Below are 14,315 nucleotides of genomic sequence, written 5' to 3'. Positions count from 1 at the left end.
ATGCAAAGAGGAAGACGAAGGCAAAGAAAGGTTTGGAAATACTACTAAATTTATTTACTATTTACACACATAAGCAAAAAGAAAGCAGTCACGTTTATTTACAACACATAAGACGCAGGTGACACAGTGCAACGCTAGCTTACCTACAGTCTTAATTAACCCAGGGACAGAACAAACAAAAGACAGACTCACACGGGGAATGATGACAGGAGTTGGCTGGAAGGAGAGGATGGCGTGGAGTTGTATTGTGCAGCACGATCGGCGCGTTTAGCAGCCGCCGTTCCTTCGCGGCCCTGCTCAAAACCGCCGTCCAGGCCCCAAGCGGCTGTTGGGTGTTGTTGCTGCTGTGGCCGCCGCTGCTTTTCCAGGATTACAACAGGCTTTGTGCTTTCTGGGATGTCCTCTCCTTGGATGTTCTCTATGTTCTCTTGGTCCAATCACTCCTCACCACCGACAACTCAACGCAACCAACGCAACCAGTGACCACCACAACGCAACCACTGATGACCAAAACCACACAACTCAGCTCTGCTTCTTGGACCCTCTCTCTTCTCAACGGCTTGGGCTCCCTTTTGTCTGCCGGTCAAAGCTCCTCTCTCAAAGCTTGTCTCAGCTTCTCTTTTGGGAGCGTCGCGCTGCGGATTTTAGCTGCGGTCACGCCTGCTCATTCCCTCCTCTCAGCGCCTCTCTTTCTTCTTCAAAGCTCGACTGCTTGGGGAGCGTCGCGCTGTGGGTTATATAGGCCCCGCCCCTCAACCTTTGCGAACCTCCCCGATCGCTCTTCCTCCGCCCTCTCTAGCCAAACCCCTGGCTCAGGTTGGTCGAGTGGGGCTGGCTCACTCCTCCCCTCTATGACGAGGTGGAGACACGCCTTTCTTCTCCGACCCTGCCTCGTGGTCAATGGCGGTTATTGGAGGGGAGGTAATTGCCAAACGACGAAAAGGGGTAATGGAGGTTTTGGGAATGGGAATGAAGGGAATCTATCTCTTTCACTGGTGCAATGGAGTACTTCAATTAATGGGAGACACAGCCTTACCCTAAAACACAGAATAAGATATAACTATCGAACAGGGGTATTCTATTATTGGCTGACGTGTATGCTTGTGGACTAATTATGGGATGCCCTTTTACCTTTACACAGCTCCGGAGGCAGGGGGCGCAGAATAAACAATAATAATAATTCACACAATCAAAAAAATATACAGTCCTCATATCCGCAACACTGCACCCTCCTCCTCTTAGGCACGTTCCGGGCCTACAACTTTTTATTTAGTGTGACACGTAGGTGTAGTTCCCTCTACTTTTAACCTGACCCTGAGTGCGACAGTTTTTAAAACATAAATAAATGTGTCCCGCTGCTCCATGGCACCCTGCCTAACAGACTTACGCCCACAGTTAACCGAATTGCGGAATTGTCTTCAAACTATACACTGACGGTGGGGAGCATTATTTACAATGACGCTATTTTTATTTACAAAACTAACCCAGGACCTGTGATTGTTCTTTCTGGGGGGGAGACAGTCTGCTCTGCATCAATGCACCATGAAAGCACCCAAAAACGCACCAATACACCCCCAAGCACCAATCGGTGCAGTCACCATTGTTCAAGAAAATAAAACCAACAACCCCTAACCCTGCAGGTGATCTCTTGCTCTTCGGCTCCCTCTGCTGGTTATTATTATTTGTTCTTCCAGATGTTGTCTTTCTTTCATTTTCTTACTGGCGGCCTATTTGCAATAAAGTGTGCCCAACGTGTCCATTTTATTTTCTTTATTTATGGCCCACAGGGCCGACTACGTGTGGTTCACCTGTGGGGCATCGGTGCCCTGTGGCCAAGGTCCACCAGCAAGATTTCGGGCCCTCATGGCCGGTTCCAGCAGAGGGGCCATGCCCCAACCCATGGGGTCCATAAGTGGTGCTCGGCCACAGACATGTGGTCCATAATGTGGTGCATCGATGCAGACAGCTGGTTCTGAGAGTGCCGGGCGCACAATGGCCGACTCACGCACGCTCCCCTTGGCGCCCAATGGCGCACAGGTCATGTGGGAGACAAAAGGGGGACAAGAGAAATGAGCAAGGGGTAAGGTCACAAGGGTACACGTCAATAAGGCAATGCAAGGCGAAATGCGCACGGAGAGCGAAATGATAAAGCTCGTCCCTACCGTACGTCACCCCCCTGTCACCTACACTACCCTTGCCCTTACCCCATATGTACAAAAATCTACACATTACCAATCCGTCGCTACCGTCACGTCTTCCCCTTATTTCCCTTATACCAAATTCGTCTTCACTCCCCCACTATCCAAAATTTGCCATCACCCAATTCGTCATCAATCCTCATAAGGAGGGAGAGATGGAATTACGCACAATGTCACACCCACGTCATGATGCGTCTCACAATCCAAACATTTGCACAGTAAAAAATAATCAAAACATGGCATGGTGTGGAGTACCTGTCACCTCAGGTGAGTGGATGCAGATGGTGCGAGGAGACTCCAATCCTAACTATCCTCTAAATGACCTTAAAACACTTTACACTACCCGGGGTCTCTCCCTGCCAATCCATTGGCCAACTTACACTATGGGTTCTAAAAACCAATTCCCATTGCCCAAACTGTGGTGCTTCTCAATTTGGGGTCTCACTCCCCCGATTCATCTCCCGGTGCCCTCGCACAATTTCTGGGCTGCGACGTGTAGCTCTCCCAGCAGGTCTACCCACCTGCACACCTCCACCACTGCAGTTGCCACACGAGCTTACCTGCTCCTTACCTAACCTATCTAATTTGGGAAGGCCCCTCCTGGCTCTGTCACCCCTTGGTGCCCTCTGGCACTGGGCTACCCGGGTCCGTCCTCCGGATCCTCGGGCCCCATCCACAACTACTGGCTCCCAGAGCCCACCTGCGGCCTCACCTGGCCGACATCCTCACAGTGGTGGAGTGCCCAAACCAACTACACACACTAACAGGCTACACGCCCAGCCATTTCCACAACACTAATGCACCCATCCAAACATCATTCTTCCACTCGCACCACAGATGCCAATATCCAACCACAATTTACCTATACCCTCTACCTAACACTTACACTACCCGCCCCGGGTATCCGTGATGGGGGTCCACTCTTCCCCCATTCACACCTTCGCACCATCCACTCCACTCCATCGTTTCCACCATGCTCACTCCATGACCATCCATTCCAATACTCCATTTATTCCACACTACCATTCTCCATACCTGTTGTTGCACACCTGTGCCCTCACACCTGGTGCCACCTGCACCCTCCTTTCTTCCTGGACCATTTGGTCATCACAATACACATCACCACTACTATCACTCAAACACTGCTCCATTCACCTGTTCAGTTGCACACCTGTGCAATCCTCACCTGTTCAATCACACCTGTTCCTCACACACGGCATCATCTCAGCTAACTACTCCCCTCTGAAACTTGCGCTTCCCAGTCGCCCTTTTAAACTATTGCGCTCCCACGTCATTATCATCCACACTAAACTACCTGCGTCCCCACTACAGGTATCCTTGTCACTAACTAATCTTAACGTTACCTAATGTCATCTTCTAGGGCCCTACACACGATATCCTAACCCACCCGGGCTAGTTTTCACTGCCATCAACCCCATAACTAGTGCTCCTTTGCCCCCCCCCGTCTGTGAGGGATGGTGGATTTGCCATCCCACCACATCGGGGAGGTCCTACTATCAATTTCGCTCGTCCAAATCCAACAAATCAAAAATTTGTCATTTACTGCTAATCACCGTACCAATCATCAAATTTTGCCTTTTTCTAATTTTGGGTCCAAAACACTAACCTCATCACCCGTCTACTTATTAGATCCTCTCGGTGCGCCAATTCCCTTCTAAAGCTCGGCTTCGTACAGCCGAGCAATGAATGCGGGTTGTTTTGTGCCAGCGGCTGGATACGTCCCGCATTCGGGGCAAGGACGGGGGCTTACCCGGGCCGAGATCCCACGCACCACCTCGGCGTGGAGCCATCCAATGTCCCGATCTCGACCTGCCGGCACGTCTCAACAAAAAGTGGTCGCCATGACGACCCTTCCTATCGAGCTGCCCGCTCCGCCTAGTTGAGCACGGACGCGGCCGTTCCAAGCGAGGCCCAGCGTGGATCGCGTACGGCGGTCCTTTCGAACCCGCCGTGGCTCGGATCCCCGCTGGTTCTCGCGGCACGCGAAGCCCGGCACGCACCGAGGGCCCGATTCGGCTATAAGTCGCTCTAACCGCTAACCCGGTTACCGTCGATGCCTCACCTGGATGCTTACATGCATACGCTACCCCATTCTTGCTCATACCTCCAGCTGTTCCCATGCTCCTCGTACCTTTCCTTACACACCTCGGTACACTCATTCCGCTCACATACTTGGTCACACACCTGACCACCGAACACCTTGGCACACATTCGTCGCTCGCACACCTCACCAACACACCTCTTCGCGCCCCCTCCTCGGTCACCTCCTCTGTGACAATCACAGGTGTGCTTTCACTCGCACACCCAACCACGTGCCTCACGACCAACTCAAGTGTGCATTCCCACACACGCTCTGCCATTCCAGGTGTGCATCCTTCCATTCCAGGTGTACATCCTCGCTCACCTGTCACAACCAACTCACGCTCCGTGTCACTCTCCCTACTTTCACCTCCACTCTCGGTCGCGCACTCACCCTTACTCTCGACAGCACACTCTTTCCTCATGCACCCGTCTGTTACACACCTTTCTCGCGCACACTCTTGCGCACACTCTCCCGTTACATCCTCTGTAACGCTCACCACAGGCGTACACTTTCTCGTGACATCCTCTGTAACACTCACCACAGGCGTGCATTCCCCCTTACTCTTGACAGCGCACTCTTTCCCCATGCACCTGTCCGTTACACACCTTTCTCGCGCATCCTCTTGCGCACACTCTTTCGTTACTTCCTCTGTAACACTTACCACACCGCGCTTCCATGTGCTCCCTCGCACACGCGCTATGACTGACTCACTCTCGACAGCACACTCTTTCCTCGGCGCGCACTTTTTCCTCACACACCCCATGGTCGGACATTCTCGCACACCTCGTTTTTCGCACACCAGACCTGTCGCACATTTCACCAACGGCCTTTCACGAACACCCGGATCCAAACCAATCCCCAAGCCGACTGAAGCTTTCCTCACATCATATACATTGCCGAATATTTCGCCACTCACCTTGGCACCTCGTCTCCGCACCTCTTTTGCCACCTGCAAACTCTTTATTTGGTTAGTGAGCAGCACATCACGATTCGAGCACTGACCTTGCACATATTCCATTACTTCCTCCTTTATCTCCCTCTTAGTTTCTGTCCGTCCCTTCTTAATTTCACTCACCTCTTCTTCCACTTCCTCTAATTTTTGCTTCACCTCTTTTATTTCCCGGTGCGTCTCCTCCAGTTCGTCCTCTAAGGCTACCGTGACCGTCTCTAGGTGCATCCTCACCTGCCGGTCCTTCGTCTCCATTACCTCTGTCACCTCGTCCAACCTCATTGTCAGTCCCTCACGTACCATCTGACATTGCCTCTGTGTCGCTATTAATTCGTTTTTAATTTCTTTTTGTGTCGCCTTTAACCCTCCGAGCACTGCAGTGTTCCTTTGAACCTGTTCCACTAACTCCGTTTGTCCCTCCGTCAGCTGTTCCACCTCCTCTGTCAGACCCTCTATGCCCCCCTGTAACCTAGCCGTATTATTCCTCACCTCTTTCTCCATACGCTTCTCACCTCGCTTTACCTCCTCGCGTAGCCCCGAAACCTCCTCACTTACACCTCGTCGTATCCCCTCTTTCATCTCCTCCATCTCTTTTGTAGATGCCACCCTCATCTGTCCCAATTCATCCCTCTGAGCATCCAGTTTACTTTCTAACCCGATTTGCACCTCCTCTATCTCGTTCCCCATTCGTTTGATTTCCCTGGCAGATTGTTCCCCTATTTCCCACAATTTGTCTTCCATCCTATTTTCTAACCCCATTAACCCATTTTTCACCTCTTTTATCCCATTGTCTAACCCCTCAAATTTTTTTTCTAATCCCTCATCGGTACCCCTCGCTTCGTCCCTCATTACTCCCAATTGCTCACTCTGAGCATCCATCCGGTTCCCCATTTGTCCCATTCGCTCACCCTGAGCATCCATTTTTGCTTCTAGCCTGTCCATAAGGGCCCCCATTTGTAACATAAAAAGGTCCGAATTCCCCAGCGGCGCTGCTACGGTCACGGGCGCGGCTAGATTTGGTGCCGCTGTAACCGCGTGCGCAAAGGCGCCATTTTGCGCGCCTGATACCTCGTGCGCGAGAGCGCCATTTTGTGCGCCTGATACTCCCTCAACCACATTGCCATTGCTCTCCTCCTCCCCTTCCTCCACATACATTTCCCCGAGGTCCTGGGTCGATTCCACCCCGTCTATCTCTAGCTCACCCACCGGCATCCGATCGCCTTGACCAGCCATGGCGCGATTTCAAAATTCGGGTTTTATTTCTTTAAAACACAATTTTTCAGCAGCTCGTAATTTTGAGCGCGTTAAGCGCGCTTCGGGCCTCGTATCCCACTCCTCGACACCAATTGTTACGGGTCGCGGACAAGATGTTATATTGACCGAGCGGTGGTGTATTACCGCGACCTAACAGTTCCCCCGATTCTTCCCCAACTCACCCGATTCACCCCAAACTTTGGCCGTATCGCACCGCAGCTGCCCAATCTGGAAAAGACTAAAACGACGATTGCAAAGAGGAAGACGAAGGCAAAGAAAGGTTTGGAAATACTACTAAATTTATTTACTATTTACACACATAAGCAAAAAGAAAGCAGTCACGTTTATTTACAACACATAAGACGCAGGTGACACAGTGCAACGCTAGCTTACCTACAGTCTTAATTAACCCAGGGACAGAACAAACAAAAGACAGACTCACACGGGGAATGATGACAGGAGTTGGCTGGAAGGAGAGGATGGCGTGGAGTTGTATTGTGCAGCACGATCGGCGCGTTTAGCAGCCGCCGTTCCTTCGCGGCCCTGCTCAAAACCGCCGTCCAGGCCCCCAAGCGGCTGTTGGGTGTTGTTGCTGCTGTGTTCGCCGCTGCTTTTCCAGGATTACAACAGGCTTTGTGCTTTCTGGGATGTCCTCTCCTTGGATGTTCTCTATGTTCTCTTGGTCCAATCACTCCTCACCACCGACAACTCAACGCAACCAACGCAACCACTGACCACCACAACGCAACCACTGACGACCAAAACCACACAACTCAGCTCTGCTTCTTGGACCCTCTCTCTTCTCAACGGCTTGGGCTCCCTTTTGTCTGCCGGTCAAAGCTCCTCTCTCAAAGCTTGTCTCAGCTTCTCTTTTGGGAGCGTCGCGCTGCGGATTTTAGCTGCGGTCACGCCTGCTCATTCCCTCCTCTCAGCGCCTCTCTTTCTTCTTCAAAGCTCGACTGCTTGGGGAGCGTCGCACTGTGGGTTATATAGGCCCTGCCCCTCAACCTTTGCGAACCTCCCCGATCGCTCTTCCTCCGCCCTCTCTAGCCAAACCCCTGGCTCATGGTTGGTCGAGTGCTCACTCCTCCCCTCTATGACGAGGTGGAGACACGCCTTTCTTCTCCGACCCTGCCTCGTGGTCAATGGCGGTTATTGGAGGGGAGGTAATTGCCAAACGACGAAAAGGGGGAATGGAGGTTTTGGGAATGGGAATGAAGGGAATCTATCTCTTTCACTGGTGCAATGGAGTACTTCAATTAATGGGAGACACAGCCTTACCCTAAAACACAGAATAAGATATAACTATCGAACAGGGGTATTCTATTATTGGCTAACGTGTATGCTTGTGGACTAATTATGGGATGCCCTTTTACCTTTACACAGCTCCGGAGGCAGGGGGCGCAGAATAAACAATAATAATAATTCACACAATCAAAAAAATATACAGTCCTCATATCCGCAACAATATTAATGTTATTACAAAACAATATTAATACTAATAATATCCCCCATCCCCATAGGGTGTTTCCTCATTGAACAAATGTCGTGTTAATGTGTATAAACAGCTTATTGTGCCATTTCATGGGATACCTCTACCAAAAGTAAAAATATTATAAACCACAAACACGTATGATTACCTTTTGAAAGAGTCGCTACTGCTGTTTAAATCTAAACTGGAAGGAGGAAACCGGGGTATGTTCAGTTACCAAGTCGCGAGCTAGCGCTTGCCAAGCCAGGCGTTCCTTATCAATTGATTTGAATGGAGTGCTTGCTTGAATGCTTAACCCACTTGGCGAGTTCTCTACAAGAAACTTGGTAACTGAACACACCCCTGATGTTGTTTAGGCCCGACCCTACATCTACTGTAATCTATATAACCCAGAGAGGAATGAGTCTTCCTGTCACTCCCGTAGGGAACGGGTGTACTCACAAGTCAAATTCAACATTAAAAATTAAGTTTTAATGCGTGATTAAAGGAGAAATTACTTTGCATTTCATCTAAAGAGTACACGTCTTTTAAAGTACTTCATAGTCAACAAAAGTAACATTTTGGATAATATGACAGAATATGTCACACTTGTACATTAACCATTAGTACCATAGAAATAACAAATAACGGATTTCTAGGGGCAAAAAAATGGACACGAGTTTACTAGTTTACGAGGCACCGATTTCACAAACCACACAAATTACATACTTCATGCAAATATTAATTCAAATGTGTTTCAAGCTTCCAGTCTATCATCTGTAATTGATGATTTGAAAATATCGTTATACGTAACCGACTTTTATAACTGAAACGAGATAGAAGTCCACAAACGAATAAAGTTTGGATTAAAGAATGTCTGATTGATTTATTAACCAGGAGGCAGTTACAGCCAAATAGTTAAGGAATTGCACATGAAATAGTCGAGAGACTTCATGTGACATATGAACGTCTCCTAACATGTTTGATTTAACTTTTCTTTTAACTAAAACCCATATTGCGAAGTTTGATACAGATTTGAGATATTCGATTCCACCTGCAGCATAGCCAGGTGTTCATCTTCGATTTTTTACAGGCTCTGCTTCGCTCCTATTGACTCTCTGCTCGAAAATGATGGAAGTGATTGATGAAAAACGAAATTCCATCAAAATATATCAGTAATTACAACTGTCATTCAAAAAGCGGTTATTCGCTCTGTCCTTTATACACATCATTAGTTATAAATTACCTGGTTTTGTAAGTTTAGAAAGACTTGGGATGAGGTTTAAATGCACATTGTGTCACGCTTTGTGAGCACATTCAAATCCTTGCAAACTATTCCCTCTCACCAGGAGATGGCGACACGAGATTGGCTCAGACAGGTTTCCTACAATTCAGATGTTTTTTTCAGGTCGACTATTATATTATGAACTTTTGAGATATTTTTAATACAGTCGGATTTCCTAATGTCATGTGCTTCAGTTTTGTTAAACGAGTCGTATTTCATTCTGTGCTAATATAATGTGGCCTTCTAGGATAGCAACTGCGGGATTGATCATGGTTACCCAAGGTACAGTCACGTGAAAAAGTAAGTACACCCCATGTAAAGTTTTGACTTTTTCAACATATTTCAACATACAGCTATTTGATCTTCATTTCAACAATATTGAGAGATAAAGGTGATATAATATAACAAATATGATGAAACATTTACATTTTGTAGTCCATTGTATAATTTAATAAACATAAATGCAAATTTCGCATGTGGAAAAGGTAAGTACACCCCATGAAATGTTTTTTAAAATATTTTTAACATATGTGGACATATCAATATTTGATCTTCATTTAAACAGTATCTACAGATAAAGGTGATGTAATTGAACAAAAAACAACAAACAAACTATTCAACAAAAAATTAACAGAGATGCCATTTCCTTCTGTGGAAAAAGTAAGTACTCTAATAGGTGGTATTGCCCCCTTTGGCAGAAACCTCAAGTAGGCGTTTCTTATAACTGTCTACCAGTCTCTGACATCGACTGGGAGAAACTTTTGCCCACTCCTCCATGCAGAATTCTTTCAGCTGTGCGATGTTTGAGGGGTTTCTTGCATGCACAGCTCGTTTCAAATCCCCCCACAACATCTCGAAGGGATTTAGATCCGGGGTTTGAATTGGCCATTCCAGAACCCTCCATTTCTTTCTTATCAGCCATTCCTTGGTGGATTTACTGGTATGTTTAGGGTCATTGTCATGTTGCAAGGTCCACCTTCGGTTGAGCTTCAACTTTCCGACAGATGGCCTCACATTGTCCTCAAGCACCTTCTGGTACAATGAAGAATTCATCGTGGATTCTATGATGGTGAGCTGCCCAGGCCCTGATGCAGCAAAGCTGCCCCAAACCATAATATTTCCACCACCATGCTTTACAGTTGGTATCAGATTCTTGTAGTCAAATGCTGTCTTTGGTTTTCGCCAAACATGCCTTCTGGTACTGTGGCCAAATAGCTCTACCTTTGACTCATCTGTCCAGAGCACATGGTTCCAGAAGTGCTGGTCTTTGCCTCGGTGTTTATTGGCAAACTTTAGTCTTGCCCTGATGTTCTTTCTGGACAGAAAAGGTTTCCTCCTGGCACACCTCCCATGTAGATCAAATTTGTGCAGCCTCTTTCTAATGGTAGATTCGTGCACTTTGACATCAACAGTGGCAAGAGCTACCTGTACGTCCCTTGATGACATTCTGAGGTTCTTCGAGACTTCTTTCAGCATCTTGCGGTCTGCTCTCGGGCTGAATTTGCTGGGGCGGCCTGGCCTGAACAAGTTGGCAGTTGTTTGGAATCTTCTCCACTTGTAGATGATCTTCCGGACAGTTGAATGATTGATTTCAAATTGTTTGGAGATCTTTTTAAATCCCTTCCCAGATGCGTAGGCATCTATAACCTTCTTTCTGAAGGCCTCAGAGAGCAGTTTTGATCTAGGCATGGTGACGCTGTGCACTTCAACAACAAAGAGCAAACCAAACTAAATGTCTGAGGTTTAAATAAGACAGGCTCCTCCAAGATCCTCTCTAACGATGTTCTAATCATTTGCACCTGAGTTGGTGCACCTGATTCTAATTTAAGGTATTTGAAGTAGTTATAAATGTAGGGGTGTACTTACCTTTTCACGTGACTGTATTCGAGTGGTGACCATGCTGGAGTTTAATGCAGAAGGCTTGTCTATCATATTCATTATTTTGACCTTTCGGCTTCTTGAGATAGAGCTATTTTCATGTGAATTATGCTGTCACAATAAGGTTGTCAGATGATTAAACTTCTTATTTTAAATAGAGATAATAATAATAATAATAAAAAAATTGGACTCAAGATGGCGACTGAGGAGGAATAGAGAATAAAAATAATGCTATTAAATGGACAAGTTCAGATCAAAATCAAGACACCATTAATGGCATATCGAGAAAAATGAAACAGTCAGTTTGGGCACAAACCTGCATTAGAAAATTATGAAGCGTAGATCAGCTCAAAGGTATCATTGATCAGCTCATTTTCAAAGACTGGAGATAGAATAAAGTCTGGCCAGATGCCTCTAACAACAATGTTTTATGAAGATGAATAACTATGTGTAGCAGCATCATTTGGCTCTGGATTTGCCATGTAACAGGGACCTGTCAGGTTAAGTAGTTTGTTACACGCGACACTGAGGAGGCAGAGTATGTAATTTATAGACAGGGTAGACTTTAATTTGTGGGCGTGAACACCCCATGTGGTAGGCGGGGCTAATGCAAGAGAACTTCTGAGAGAGACACTCTTCTGTCTTGCCATCGCAATCTGTCTGGCCAATGTATGATAGCCATGGATGGTGGCATAATGTGCTGTGGAGACTGAAGTGCCTTCCTGCAATTGTTTTTATAGGTCAATGGGTGGGTGTCAGCTAGAGCAGAGAATTATGCCAAGGAGGAGGATATTAAGAGAGACCACACTTGTGGAAGGAGTAAAGAAGAGACCCCTCAAAAAGGAAGAAGAAGAGGCCTCTGATGTTCAGACCAGAGATCAGAAAAGCCTTATCTGGAGGAAGGACAAGCAAAACTGATCACTGATTTTTGGAGGATACATGCATTCTCCCAGTAATCCTGTTATAGTTAAACGTCCAAAATCCAGACTTACTGCCAACCTCCACTCTTTTGTTCTTCTTTTTTGTTTGTGGAACTGCCTATCGTAGACTGCTGAATTACACTCTTCTCTTCAGTGCTCCAAGAATGTAGTACACCACCATCTTATATCAACCAACCTTAGTACCCGTGAACTTTTCTGATGTCTTTTTGTCATTTAGCTACTCGATGAGCACATTGAAACTACCTCATACAACCCTTTGTGTTTCCTTGAGTTCAGGTGCATCCCAATTTCCTTGGATCATCCTTGAGATATCTCTTCAACTTCATTGGAGTCCACCTGTGGCCAATTCAATTGATTGGACATAGTTTAGAAACAAACACACCTTTCTATATTAGGTCCCACAGTTGGCAGTGCTTGGCAGAGCAAAAACTTTACCATGAAGGAACTGTCAGTAGACATATAGAAGCAGTAAAATTATAGTAGCCAGATCCGAATCCGGATCTTCATGAAAATCTAATCATTTCGTCCTTGTCATATACGATACATCGCTGCCAAATTTCGTCCGAATCTGTCCACAACTTTTTGAGATATTTTGTTCACAAGCAAATGGACAAACAGATGGACAGACAAACAGACAGGGGTGAAAACATAACCTCCATCCACCTTTGGTGGCAGAGGTAACAACTCTTTTGTACCATGGGTAGATCATCATAACCTGACAAGTATTGAATCGTAGAATTTGCAGTTTCGGAGAAAAAGCTTTTTAAAGTTTTTACGTAAATCCAAGTTCGTTGCTATGGTGATTCCAAAATCAAAATTCGGAAAAAGATGGTATTAACTCCCCTTCGCCCCAACATTCCTGTGCGGTTTAAACTTAATCGGAGCAGCAATTCTGGAGAAATAGCTTTTTTAGGTTATATCAACATGGAGAAGTATGCCAAGCTGACATCATTAATTTCGTTTTATTTTTGATTGCCAGACCATGTGACAGATCAAAACGAAATTTCATATCCAAGTTCTTATTGATGCGTAGATGCCATCAAAATGTTTCATGTTAAATTACACCCTTTAGACCTTTTTGGACTTTTAAGATCCTTTCGACACTTTAGACGCATTTAGACCTTTTGATCTTTACAACTTTTCAGACCTTTGACCTTTACAACTAGACCATTTTAGACCTTTCATTTGTAATCAATGACCTTTCATTTAGTACACCCATCCATTTATTTGCCACACAAAGTACAACACACAAAGCAATTCCTGGTAAGGGTCTGCAATCTCTGGTTGCTCTTTTTAGTTTTTATTGTTGTCTTTAAATACAAGGCATATCTATATATATATATATATATATATATATATATATATGTATATATATATATATATATAAAAGTCACATAATGATATGGTAAAATGTTGCACATTTATTTTCACAACTCTACTCAGACTTGACAAAACATATTCTATTTGAGTTGAGCTCAGAACATTTGCATGAAAAAAAACTCGATAACAAAGAAAAATAATTTCCAACATTTTTACTAAGACATTCAATATTACTGTAAGATGATCCATAGTTACTGATACTTAAAATTTTAATATAAGGCAATATGGAATAAAAATAAACAAATCTAGATGGTTTAAAAACATGGCATGAACACGATTTTGTTTATCTCCGGCCATCACCCTGAAAGTGTTGGGGACAATCATGGGTATAAAAAGCTGCTTTAGACCAGAGATAGAGTGAAAAATGAAATGCAGCATAAGGCCTTTTGATGAAAATACCCACAAACGTCTTTGGGTTCAGTGCAGAAAATTAACCAGTGCAAAAAAAGAACAAAAATATCAATAAATATTCTCTAATATGACCGAGGTTGGCCCTGTTGTAATGTCTAAGCCAATTGCTTCCATTTCCTCTCCTTTCATGGACAACTTTCTTTACACGATGTTCAAATTATTCATTTAAAATAATGATCAAATTATTCATTTAAAATAATGATCAAATTATTCATTTAAAATGTATCATATTCTATTATTTGGCTAAACAAAGTATTAAACAAAATGTTTTATGTTATTTGCTAATATTGCTGGAAGTCTTCGTACAACCTTCTCTACAAAGGTGATTCAATCTTTAACACAACTGAAAAAACTTTGTGTTTTCAAATCTTTCTGTATCTGGAAAATGTTTTAAGGCCAGGAAAATAATGATAAACTTTCTATGTATGATGGTTATAAGTTATA

Source organism: Myxine glutinosa, chromosome 3 (genome assembly GCF_964187855.1).
Source record: "Myxine glutinosa chromosome 3, kmMyxGlut1.1, whole genome shotgun sequence".
NCBI classification, from domain to species: Eukaryota; Metazoa; Chordata; class Myxini; order Myxiniformes; family Myxinidae; genus Myxine; species Myxine glutinosa.
The sequence above is the reverse complement of the archived record's forward strand: the minus strand, read 5'-3'. Positions refer to the sequence as shown.